Source organism: Syngnathus scovelli, unplaced genomic scaffold (assembly GCF_024217435.2).
Source record: "Syngnathus scovelli strain Florida unplaced genomic scaffold, RoL_Ssco_1.2 HiC_scaffold_51, whole genome shotgun sequence".
NCBI lineage: Eukaryota > Metazoa > Chordata > Actinopteri > Syngnathiformes > Syngnathidae > Syngnathus > Syngnathus scovelli.
In genome coordinates this window covers 175,001-187,500 of record NW_026061615.1, presented here as the reverse complement: position 1 = coordinate 187,500, position 12,500 = coordinate 175,001, and positions in this window count along the sequence as shown.

Genomic DNA, 12,500 nt, shown 5'->3' with positions numbered 1-12,500 from the left:
CCCGCGCGAGGCACGCTTTGCGATGGCCCGAGGCGGGAAGCTGCGCCCCGTCCGAGTCAGACTCGGTCGTTGCGGCCCGCCCGGTCACGCGATGCGGCCAGGATGCGGAGTTTTGCCGGCGCTGGGGGGATCCGGAAGGACGAAGGGGCGACGGTGGCGGTCACAGCTCGTCGTCTCCGTGACCCAGACGGGACTGTGCGCACCCCGAGTCAGACTCGGTTCGGCGCGGCCCGCTGCGGCCGGCTGGCGAGGTGAGATGTGGGCCATTGCCGCGCTCCCGACGAACCGTTCCGGGGGGCTGGTGACGTCGCGCGTTCGGCGCTGATGCTGCGACCGGGAGGGAAGCTGCGCCCCGTCCGAGTCAGACTCGGTCGTTGCGGCCCCCCCGAGCCCGCACGCCTCACGCGGAGGGGTCATACGCCCCGGCGGCCACGATAGACGCCTCCCGCTTCGCGGTGGTCGGGAAGGCGTGTGCGGATATGTGCGGAGGTTGGGACTCGGGCTTGGTCTTTGAGAAATCGGTTTCGCGGTCGACCGGCGCGGCCGGCGGACGCCCACGTGGCGTGCCGCAAGTCGGATCGCGCGCTCGGCCTCCGTGGATGGCCTCTGGGTGAGGTTGAGCCGGGGCGTCTCGGTTTCGCTGCCGTACGGTTCGCGCTAGGCCTGCGCGGGCGGCGCGGGGCGCGCGCTCGCGCGGCGGCCGTAGCGCTGGAGTGCGACCCGCAAGTGGGGAGGAACCGTCCACCCAACGCCGGCGGTAGCCGGGGCCGGTGGGGGCCCTACCAAGGCGGGTCATGGGCGCATGTCGGTCAGGTTATAAGAGTGTTTTTCGCTCCGGGCTAGAGCCGGGTGAGGTCGTCTCGAACCACGTGCCTGAAGGCCGCCTCGCGCCGGATTCGGCCCCGCTCATTCGTCGGAGTGACCGCCCGACGCGGGCATCGCTAGATTAGCCGTGGCCCCGATCCTTCCCCATCGACAGCCTTTCGCCCCCTTCGCTCCGGCCTCTGAGGCGGCCGGTACCCCTTTCTTGGATGAGACAGAACCCTTGACGGGCCGTTCGCAGATTTTTGCCCGGGCATTGTTTACCGAGGCGGCCGGTACCTCCGTCTGCCTTGGATGGACCGCATCCGCAGATTTTCGTCCGGCCTTAGCTTAAGGAGACGGCCGTTGCCTCCGATCCTCCGGGCTAGAGCCGGGTGAGGTCGTCTCGAACCACGTGCCTGAAGGCCGCCTCGCGCCGGATTCGGCCCCGCTCATTCGTCGGAGTGACCGCCCGACGCGGGCATCGCTAGATTAGCCGTGGCCCCGATCCTTCCCCATCGACAGCCTTTCGCCCCCTTCGCTCCGGCCTCTGAGGCGGCCGGTACCCCTTTCTTGGATGAGACAGAACCCTTGACGGGCCGTTCGCAGATTTTTGCCCGGGCATTGTTTACCGAGGCGGCCGGTACCTCCGTCTGCCTTGGATGGACCGCATCCGCAGATTTTCGTCCGGCCTTAGCTTAAGGAGACGGCCGTTGCCTCCGATCCTCCGGGCTAGAGCCGGGTGAGGTCGTCTCGAACCACGTGCCTGAAGGCCGCCTCGCGCCGGATTCGGCCCCGCTCATTCGTCGGAGTGACCGCCCGACGCGGGCATCGCTAGATTAGCCGTGGCCCCGATCCTTCCCCATCGACAGCCTTTCGCCCCCTTCGCTCCGGCCTCTGAGGCGGCCGGTACCCCTTTCTTGGATGAGACAGAACCCTTGACGGGCCGTTCGCAGATTTTTGCCCGGGCATTGTTTACCGAGGCGGCCGGTACCTCCGTCTGCCTTGGATGGACCGCATCCGCAGATTTTCGTCCGGCCTTAGCTTAAGGAGACGGCCGTTGCCTCCGATCCTCCGGGCTAGAGCCGGGTGAGGTCGTCTCGAACCACGTGCCTGAAGGCCGCCTCGCGCCGGATTCGGCCCCGCTCATTCGTCGGAGTGACCGCCCGACGCGGGCATCGCTAGATTAGCCGTGGCCCCGATCCTTCCCCATCGACAGCCTTTCGCCCCCTTCGCTCCGGCCTCTGAGGCGGCCGGTACCCCTTTCTTGGATGAGACAGAACCCTTGACGGGCCGTTCGCAGATTTTTGCCCGGCCTGTGTTTAAGGAGGCGGCCGGTACCTCCCTCCTTGGATGACCAACAACCCTTGACGGGCCATTCGCAGATTTTTGCCCGGCCTGTGTTTAAGGAGGCGGCCGGTACCTCCCTCCTTGGATGACCAACAACCCTTGACGGGCCATTCGCAGATTTTTGCCCGGCCTGTGTTTAAGGAGGCGGCCGGTACCTCCCTCCTTGGATGACCTTCTACCCTTGACGGGCCATTCGCAGATTTTTGCCCGGCCTGTGTTTAAGGAGGCGGCCGGTACCTCCCTCCTTGGATGACCCACTACCCTTGACGGGCCCATTCGCAGATTTTTGCCCGGCCTGTGTTTAGGGAGGCGACCGGTCCTCCGTAGCTTGATCGGATTTCCCTTCCGGCCTGTGTTTAAGGAGGCGGCCGGTCCTCCGTAGCTTGATCGGATTTCCCTTCCAGCCTGTGTTTAAGGAGGCGGCTGGTCCTCCCCGGTCGGTTGCCAAGCGACCGGGACCCGCAAGTGGGCAGGAACCGTCCACCCAACGCCGGCGAGCCGGGGCCGGTGGGGGCCCTACCAAGGCGGGTCTAACTTCAGGCGGTGCAAACGGGGGAGGGGGGTAAGGACGGCTGCCGGGAGCAGACAGCCGTCCCCGGGAGGGGGTAGTAGCTTCGCGGCGGCCGCCGGGAGCAGACGGCCGTCCGCGGATTCTGCCAATGCCTGTAGGACTTTGAATATTTCACAGCCGTGCTGTGGCACTTAGAAAGTTTTTCAGAGATGTGGCACTTAGAAAGTTTTTCAGAGATGTGGCACTTAGAAAGTTTTTCAGAGATGTGGCACTTAGAAAGTTTTTCAGAGATGTGGCACTTTGAACATTTTTGAGAGATGTGGCACTTTGAAAATTTTTGAGAAATGTGGCACTTTGAAAATTTTTGAGAAATGTGGCACTTAGAAAATTTTCTCTCTCTCTCTGGAAGTGCCGTGCCTTCTTCAGTTCTGCTATCCGAGCAGGGGACGCTTGCTGGCGGCCGTTACCAGCGCTCGGACCAGGCCCAATTGATTTGCATGGAAAACAATTGCGTCCCCCATGCTCGTTCTGACTATATTTTGCGAAAGGGGGGTAAAGTGATGAGTACACTAAGTGGGGGGACCAACCCATGTACTCTAGAAAAAGTACATGGGTTGACAAAAGACCAGTTCGTACTGCACCCCTGGTACCCAAACCCCTGGTACCTTTAGGCACTTAGAAAAATTTCGCCCAAATTTGGAGGTCGCTCCAGGGGAAGAGGCCGAATTTTCGCCTATTACGGCCGACCGCGGGAACCAGCCGAGGCGGACGCTTTTCGGCGCAAGAGCCGTTGGCACTTAGAAAATATTCGCTAAACTTCAAAGGACCTCCAGGGGAAGAGGCCGAATTGTCACTTTTTCTGGCCGACATCGGGAACCAGCCGAGTCGGACTCTTTACGGCGGAGCAGCCGTTGGCACTTAGAAAATATTCGCCAAACTCGGCCGGACTTCCAGGGGAAGAGGCCGAATTGTCACTTGTTCTGCCCGACATCGGGAACCAGCCGAGTCGGACACTTTAAGGCGGAGCAGCCGTTGGCACTTAGAAAATATTCGCCAAACTTGAACGGACCTCCAGGGGAAGAGGCCGAATTTTCACCTGTTCTGGCCGACATCGGGAACCAGCCGAGTCGGACGCTTTTCGGCGCAAGAGCCGTTGGAACTTAGAAAATATTCGCTAAACTTCAAAGGACCTCCAGGGGAAGAGGCCGAATTGTCACTTGTTCTGGCCGACATCGGGAACCAGCCGAGTCGGACTCTTTACGGCGGAGCAGCCGTTGGCACTTAGAAAATATTCGCCAAACTCGGCCGGACTTCCAGGGGAAGAGGCCGAATTGTCACTTGTTCTGCCCGACATCGGGAACCAGCCGAGTCGGACACTTTAAGGCGGAGCAGCCGTTGGCACTTAGAAAATATTCGCCAAACTTGAACGGACCTCCAGGGGAAGAGGCCGAATTTTCACCTGTTCTGGCCGACATCGGGAACCAGCCGAGTCGGACTCTTTACGGCGGAACAGCCGTTGGCACTTAGGAAATATTCGCCGAACTCGGCCGGACTTCCAGGGGAAGAGGCCGAATTTTCACTTGTTCTGGCCGACATCGGGAACCAGCCGAGGCGGACGCTTTTCGGCGCAAGAGCCGTTGGCACTTAGAAAATATTCGTTAATCTTGAACGGACCTCCAGGGGAAGAGGCCGAATTTTCGCTCGTTCGGGCCGACCGGAGGAACCAGCCGGGTCGGACACGTTACGGCGCAACAGCCGTTGGCACTTTGAAAATATTCGCCAAAATGTTCCGGACCTCCAGGGGAAGAGGCCGTATTTTCGCTCGTTCGGGCCGACCGGAGGAACCGGCCGGGTCGGACACGTTACGGCGCAACAGCCGTTAGCACTTAGAAATTATTCGTTAAACTTGAACGGACCTCCAGGGTTAAGAGGCCGAATTTTCGCTCGTTCGGGCCGACCGGAGGAACCAGCCGGGTCGGACACTTTACGGCCCAACAGCCGTTGGCACTTTGAAAATATTCGCCAAAGTCGTCCGGACCTCCAGGGGAAGAGGCCGAATTTTCGCTCGTTCGGGCCGACCGGAGGAACCAGCCGGGTCGGACACTTTACGGCGGAACGGCCGTTGGCACTTTGAAAATATTCGCCAAAATGTTCCGGACCTCCAGGGGAAGAGGCCGAATTTTCGCTCGTTCGGGCCGACCGGAGGAACCGGCCGGGTCGGACACGTTACGGCGCAACAGCCGTTGGCACTTTGAAAATATTCGCCAAAATGTTCCGGACCTCCAGGGGAAGAGGCCGAATTTTCGCTCGTTCGGGCCGACCGGAGGAACCAGCCGGGTCGGACACTTTACGGCCCAACAGCCGTTGGCACTTTGAAAATATTCGCCAAAGTCGTCCGGACCTCCAGGGGAAGAGGCCGAATTTTCGCTCGTTCAGGCCGACCGGAGGAACCAGCCGGGTCGGACACGTTACGGCGCAACAGCCGTTCGCACTTAGAAAATATTCGCCAAAGTCGTCCGGACCTCCAGGGGAAGAGGCCGAATTTTCGCTCGTTCGGGCCGACCGGAGGAACCAGCCGGGTCGGACACGTTACGGCGGAACAGCCGTTGGCACTTTGAAAATATTCGCCAAAATGTTCCGGACCTCCAGGGGAAGAGGCCGAATTTTCGCTCGTTCGGGCCGACCGGGAGAACCAGCCGAGGCGGACACTTTACGGCGGTTGAGCCGTTGGCACTTAGAAATTATTCAGACTTCCATCAAACACACATCGGCCTTTTGCCGTCACTGCCCGGGATGGGCACCGTGGTAGCTCGGACAGTTCGTGTGACAGCTTCCGCTGGCACTTAGAAAATTTTTAAAATGAAAATAAACAGTTCTGCACATACGTGCCGACTATATTTTGCGAAAGGGGGGTAAAGTGATGAGTACACTAACTGGGGGGACCAAGTACATAAAGCCTACCCCTGGTACCTCAGAGAGGCCGAATTTTCGAATTCTGAGGCCGAGCTGGGGAACCAGACGAGGCGGACACTTTTCCGAGCGAGAGCCGATGGCACTTAGAAAATTTTCGGCTAAGTCGGCAGGACTTCCAGAGCGAGAGGCCGAATATTCGTCATCTGTGGCCGACCGGGGAACCAGCGAAGGCGGATAGGCGGTCACGGAGGTCCCGCCGGCTGGTCCGCGGGCCAATTTGGGTCCCGTAATTTAGCGGTCGCGGTCCGGAATCCACGCCGAGCGGGGAACCAGCGGAGGCGGATAGGCGGTCACGGAGGTCCCGCCGGCTGGTCCGCGGGCCAATTGGGGTCCCGTAAGTTAGCGGTCGCGGCCCGGAATTCGCGCCGGCCGGGGAACCAGCGCAGGCGGATAGGCGGTCACGGAGGTCCCGCCGGCTGGTCCGCGGGCCAATCGGGGTCCCGTAAGTTAGCGGTCGCGGCCCGGAATTCGCGCCGGCCGGGGAACCAGCGCAGGCGGATAGGCGGTCACGGAGGTCCCGCCGGCTGGTCCGCGGGCCAATCGGGGTCCCGTAAGTTAGCGGTCGCGGCCCGGAATTCGCGCCGGCCGGGGAACCAGCGCAGGCGGATAGGCGGTCACGGAGGTCCCGCCGGCTGGTCCGCGGGCCAATCGGGGTCCCGTAAGTTAGCGGTCGCGGCCCGGAATTCGCGCCGGCCGGGGAACCAGCGCAGGCGGATAGGCGGTCACGGAGGTCCCGCCGGCTGGTCCGCGGGCCAATCGGGGTCCCGTAAGTTAGCGGTCGCGGCCCGGAATTCGCGCCGGCCGGGGAACCAGCGCAGGCGGATAGGCGGTCACGGAGGTCCCGCCGGCTGGTCCGCGGGCCAATCGGGGTCCCGTAAGTTAGCGGTCGCGGCCCGGAATTCGCGCCGGCCGGGGAACCAGCGCAGGCGGATAGGCGGTCACGGAGGTCCCGCCGGCTGGTCCGCGGGCCAATCGGGGTCCCGTAAGTTAGCGGTCGCGGCCCGGAATCCGCGCCGGCCCGCAGCCACCGCCAGGCGGATAGGCTGTCACGGAGGTCCCGCCGGCCGGTCCGCGGGGGGAACTGCGCCCTCTGGCGGACACGCCATTGTAAATGAATGGGGTTTGGCACTTAGTGCATTTTTCGCCGAAGCCGACGAGCGCTCCGGGCGAGGAGGCCGGATTCTCGCCATCCGTGGCCGGCCGGGGAACCGGCCAAGGCGGATAGGCGGTCACGGGGGTCCCGCCGGCTGGTCCGCGGGCCAATTGGGGTCCCGTAAGTTAGCGGTCGCGGCCCGGAATCCGCGCCGGCCAGCAGCCACCGGGAGGCGGATAGGCTGTCACGGAGGTCCCGCCGGCTGGTCCGCGGGCCATTTAGGGTCCCGCGAGTGAGCGGTCGCGGTCCGGAATCCAGGCCGGCCAGGAGGCACCGCCAGGCGGATAGGCGGTCACGGAGGTCCCGCCAGCTGGTCCGCGGGCCATTTATGGTCCCGTAAGTTAGCGGTCGCGGCCCGGAATGCACGCCGGCCAGGAGGCACCGCCAGGCGGGTAGGCTGTCACGGAGGTCCCGCCGGCCGGTCCGCGGGCCAATTACCTCCAGCCGAGCGGATATGAACTTTATTAGCACCTTCTACGAGATGGCGGAGCCTTATTCGACAACCAGCACCTCGGCTTAGCATTTTCCACGGCCCGCTGATCTTCCAGAAGACGTCCAGCCGGTTTCCTCCTCACATTTTAAGCCGGCCGAGGCTTCCGGCACCCCGGCTAAGCTTTCTCCACGGCCCGCTGAGCTTCCAGGGGACCTCCGGCCGGTTCTCCCGGTGCCTCGCGCCTCGCTTTGTGAGCCGGCCGAGGCTTCCAGCACCTCGGCTGAGCGTTTCCCACGGCCCGCTGAGCTTCCAGGGGACCTCCAGCCGGTTCTCCCGGTGCCTCGCGCCTCGCTTTGTGAGCCGGCCGAGGCTTCCAGCACCTCGGCTGAGCGTTTCCCACGGCCCGCTGAGCTTCCAGGGTACCTCCAGCCGGTTCTCCCGGTGCCTCGCGCCTCGCTTTGAGAGCCGGCCGAGGCTTCCAGCACCTCGGCTGAGCGTTTTCGGCGGCCCGTTGCTCTCCCGGAGGTCGCAACGGGGAGTTACCTCCCTCTCGCGGACACGGCGAGTAAATACACCGCCTCTCGCACTTGGCGCACACTCACTCGCATTGCTACGCCTCCCGTGGCACTTTAAGCGGCCGAACGGCGGGAGTAACTACGACTCTCTTAAGGTAGGCTCACTTGACTATTTATTCATGTATTTATTTATTTTTGACGGTTCGCGGAGGCGATGACGCTCCGCGCGGGTAAACGGCGGGAGTAACTGTGACTCTCTTAAGGTAGGCTCACTTGACATCTATTTATTTATGTATTTATTTATTTTTGACGGTTCGCGGAGGCGATGACGCTCCGCGCGGGTAAACGGCGGGAGTAACTGTGACTCTCTTAAGGTAGGCTCACTTGACATCTATTTATTTATGTATTTATTTATTTTTGACGGTTCGCGGAGGCGATGACGCTCCGCGCGGGTAAACGGCGGGAGTAACTGTGACTCTCTTAAGGTAGGCTCACTTGACATCTATTTATTTATGTATTTATTTATTTTTGACGGTTCGCGGAGGCGATGACGCTCCGCGCGGGTAAACGGCGGGAGTAACTGTGACTCTCTTAAGGTAGGCTCACTTGACATCTATTTATTTATGTATTTATTTATTTTTGACGGTTCGCGGAGGCGATGACGCTCCGCGCGGGTAAACGGCGGGAGTAACTGTGACTCTCTTAAGGTAGGCTCACTTGACATCTATTTATTTATGTATTTATTTATTTTTGACGGTTCGCGGAGGCGATGACGCTCCGCGCGGGTAAACGGCGGGAGTAACTGTGACTCTCTTAAGGTAGGCTCACTTGACATCTATTTATTTATGTATTTATTTATTTTTGACGGTTCGCGGAGGCGATGACGCTCCGCGCGGGTAAACGGCGGGAGTAACTGTGACTCTCTTAAGGTAGGCTCACTTGACATCTATTTATTTATGTATTTATTTATTTTTGACGGTTCGCGGAGGCGATGACGCTCCGCGCGGGTAAACGGCGGGAGTAACTGTGACTCTCTTAAGGTAGGCTCACTTGACATTTATTTATTTATGAATTTATTTATTTTTGACGGTTCGCGGAGGCGATGACGCTCCGCGCGGGTAAACGGCGGGAGTAACTGTGACTCTCTTAAGGTAGCCTGACTCGACGTCTTTTTCAACGGTGGCTGGAGGACCCGGGCGGTTCTCGGGGGTGCGTCGCTCCTCACTTTTGACGCCCGAGGAGGCTCCCGGCACCTCGGCTACGCGTTTTCGGCGGCCCGCTGAGCTTCCAGAAGACCTCCAGCCGGTTCTCCCGGTGCTTTCCTCCTCACGTTTTAAGCCGGCCGAGGCTCCCGGCACCCCGGCCAAGCGTTTCCCACGGCCCGCTGAGCTTCCAGGGGACCTCCGGCCGGTTCTCCGCGCGCTTTCCTCCTCACTTTTAAGCCGGCCGAGGCTTCCGGCACCCCGGCCAAGCGTTTCCCACGTCCCGCTGAGCTTCCAGGGGACCTCCGGCCGGTTCTCCGCGCGCTTTCCTCCTCACATTTTAAGCCGGCCGAGGCTCCAGGCACCCCGGCTAAGCTTTCTCCACGGCCCGCTGAGCTTCCAGGGGACCTCCGGCCGGTTCTCCGCGCGCTTTCCTCCTCACTTTTAAGCCGGCCGAGGCTTCCGGCACCCCGGCCAAGCCTTTCCCACGGCCCGCTGAGCTTCCAGGGGACATCCAGCCGGTTCTCCGCGCGCCCCCCTCCTAACTCGACGCCCGAGGAGGCTCCAGGCACCCCGGCCGAGCCTTTTCGGCGGCCCGCTGATCTCCCGGAGGTCGCAACGGGGAATTGCCTCCCTCTCGCGGACACGGCGCGTAAATGCACCGCCTCTCGCACTTTGCGCACACTCACTCGCATCGCTACGCCTCCCGTGGCACTTTAAGCGACCGGGACCACCGCGAGCGCGGGCGATGACTAAGAGGCTCCCCGGCCGGCCTCGCGGAGCTCCGACGCTCCCCCGCGGGACTTCCGGCGGCCGGCCGGAGCCTCGGCACGGCTGCCGCACTCCCTAATAACACCCCGCGGACCCCCGCGAGCCGAACGCTCGCTGCCGCGGGCGACCCGTGCCAAGGCGGACGCGTGACGGCGCGGGAGCCCTCGGCACTATATCACGGTCACGTATGTAGTCAAATCGTGTAAAATCACCGTTAGTTTATTCATAATATAGGTAATAATTAAATAAATATTAACATCGCGTATATCATTAATAAACACATGTATGTATTTATTTAATAATTAAATAAATATTAACATCGCGTATAATCATGCGCAATACTTCGTGGCCGACCGGGGAACCGGCGAAGGCGGACGCATCGCGGCGCGAGAGCCGTTGGCACTTTGGAAAAATAAATAAATAAATAAATAAATAAATAATAATTCGCCGACCGGGCTCCGGGGGGAGAGGCCGATTTTTGGCCGTTCGTGGCCGACCGGGGAACCGGCGAAGGCGGACGCATCGCGGCGCGAGAGCCGTTGGCACTTTGGAAAAATAAATAAATAAATAAATAAATAATTCGCCGACCGGGCTCCGGGGCAAGAGGCCGAATTTTCGCTCGTTCGGGCCGACCGGGGAACCGGCGAAGGCGGACGCAGCGCGGCGCGAGAGCCGTTGGCACTTTGAAAAAAAAAAAAAAAAAAAAAATTCGCCCACCGGGCTCCGGGGGAAGAGGCCGGCTTTTCGCCGTTCGCGGCCGACCGGGGAACCGGCGAAAGCGGACGCGCTCTCTAACGAGCCCCGCCGGCCGGAGGAAGTGCGCCCTCTGGCGGACACGCCGTTGTAAATGAATGGGGTTTGGCACTTAGTGCATTTTTCGCCCAAGTCGAAGCGCGCTCCGGGCGAGGAGGCCGGATTCTCGCCACCCGTGGCCGGCCGGGGAACCGGCCAAGGCGGACGCGCTCTCTAACGAGCCCCGCCGGCCGGAGGAAGTGCGCCCTCTGGCGGACACGCCGTTGTAAATGAATGGGGTTTGGCACTTGGTGCATTTTTCGCCCAAGTCGAAGCGCGCTCCGGGCGAGGAGGCCGGATTCTCGCCACCCGTGGCCGGCCGGGGAACCGGCGAAGGCGGATAGGCTTTCACGGAGGATCCGCCGGCTGGTCCGCGGGCCGATTAGGGTCCCGCGAGTGAGCGGTGGCGGTCCGGAATCCAGGCCGGCCAGGAGGCACCGCCAGGCGGATAGGCTTTCACGGAGGAGCCGCCGGCTGGTCCGCGGGCCGTTTAGGGTCCCGCGAGTGAGCGGTGGCGGTCCGGAATCCAGGCCGGCCAGGAGGCACCGCCAGGCGGATAGGCTTTCACGGAGGACCCGCCGGCTGGTCCGCGGGCCGTTTAGGGTCCCGCGAGTGAGCGGTCGCGGTCCGGAATCCAGGCCGGCCAGGAGGCACCGCCAGGCGGATAGGCTTTCACGGAGGACCCGCCGGCTGGTCCGCGGGCCGTTTAGGCTCCCGTAAGTTAGCGGTCGCGGTCCGGAATACAGGCCGTCCAGGAGGCACTGCCAGGCGGATACACTCTCTAACGAGCCCCGCCGGCTGGTCCGCCGGGGGAAGTGCGCCCTCTGGCGGACACGCCGTTGTAAATGAATGGGGTTTGGCACTTAGTGCATTTTTCGACCAGCGGCAACGCAGGCTGACGGGCGGCCGCTTCCACGGGCCGGTACTACTCTACGGAGGCGCTAGCCGCCTCCGGTGGGGGCCGTGTGATCTCGCTGGATGCCCGAGGACCTTCCGCGAGGCCCGGCCGCAGCTTTTACGCGCGCCCGGTCCTATTACCTGGTGGAAGCTGGAGGCCGGGGCTCCGCAGCTCGCCGCCCGGGGACCTTCCGCGAGGCCCGGCCGCAGCTTTTACGCACCACCGCTGCTATTCTCTGGCTCCGGCTTCGTCCCGGAGGGTGCTTGGGGAACGGCGGCGCACACCGCGAACGGCCGGTGGCGGTCGGCTGGTGGCGGTCGGCTGGTGGCTGTCGGCTGGTGGCGGTCGGGGGTGGCGCTTGGGGATGGCGCTTGGGGATGGTGGCTGTCGGCTGGTGGCGGTCGGCTGGTGGCGGTCGGCTGGTGGCGGTCGGCTGGTGGCGGTCGGGGGTGGCGCTTGGGGATGGCGCTTGGGGATGGTGGCTGTCGGCTGGTGGCGGTCGGCTGGTGGCGGTCGGGGGGTGGCGGTCGGGGATGGCGCTTGGGGATGGTGGCTGTCGCCTTGTGGCGGTCGGCTGGTGGCGGTCGCCTTGTGGCGGTCGCCTTGTGGCGGTCGGGGATGGCGCTTGGGGATGGTGGCTGTCGCCTTGTGGCGGTCGGCTGGTGGCGGTCGCCTTGTGGCGGTCGCCTTGTGGCGGTCGGGGATGGCGCTTGGGGATGGTGGCTGTCGCCTTGTGGCGGTCGGCTGGTGGCGGTCGGCTGGTGGCGGTCGGGGGGTGGCGGTCGGGGATGGCGCTTGGGGATGGTGGCTGTCGCCTTGTGGCGGTCGGGGGGTGGCGGTCGGGGATGGCGCTTGGGGATGGTGGCTGTCGCCTTGTGGCGGTCGGCTGGTGGCGGTCGGCTGGTGGCGGTCGGCTGGTGGCGGTCGGGGGGTGGCGGTCGGGGGTGGCGCTTGGGGATGGTGGCTGTCGCCTTGTGGCGGTCGGCTGGTGGCGGTCGCCTTGTGGCGGTCGGGGGGCGGCGGTCGGGGGTGGCGCTTGGGGATGGTGGCTGTCGGCTGGTGGCGGTCGGCTGGTGGCGGTCGGCTGGTGGCGGTCGGCTG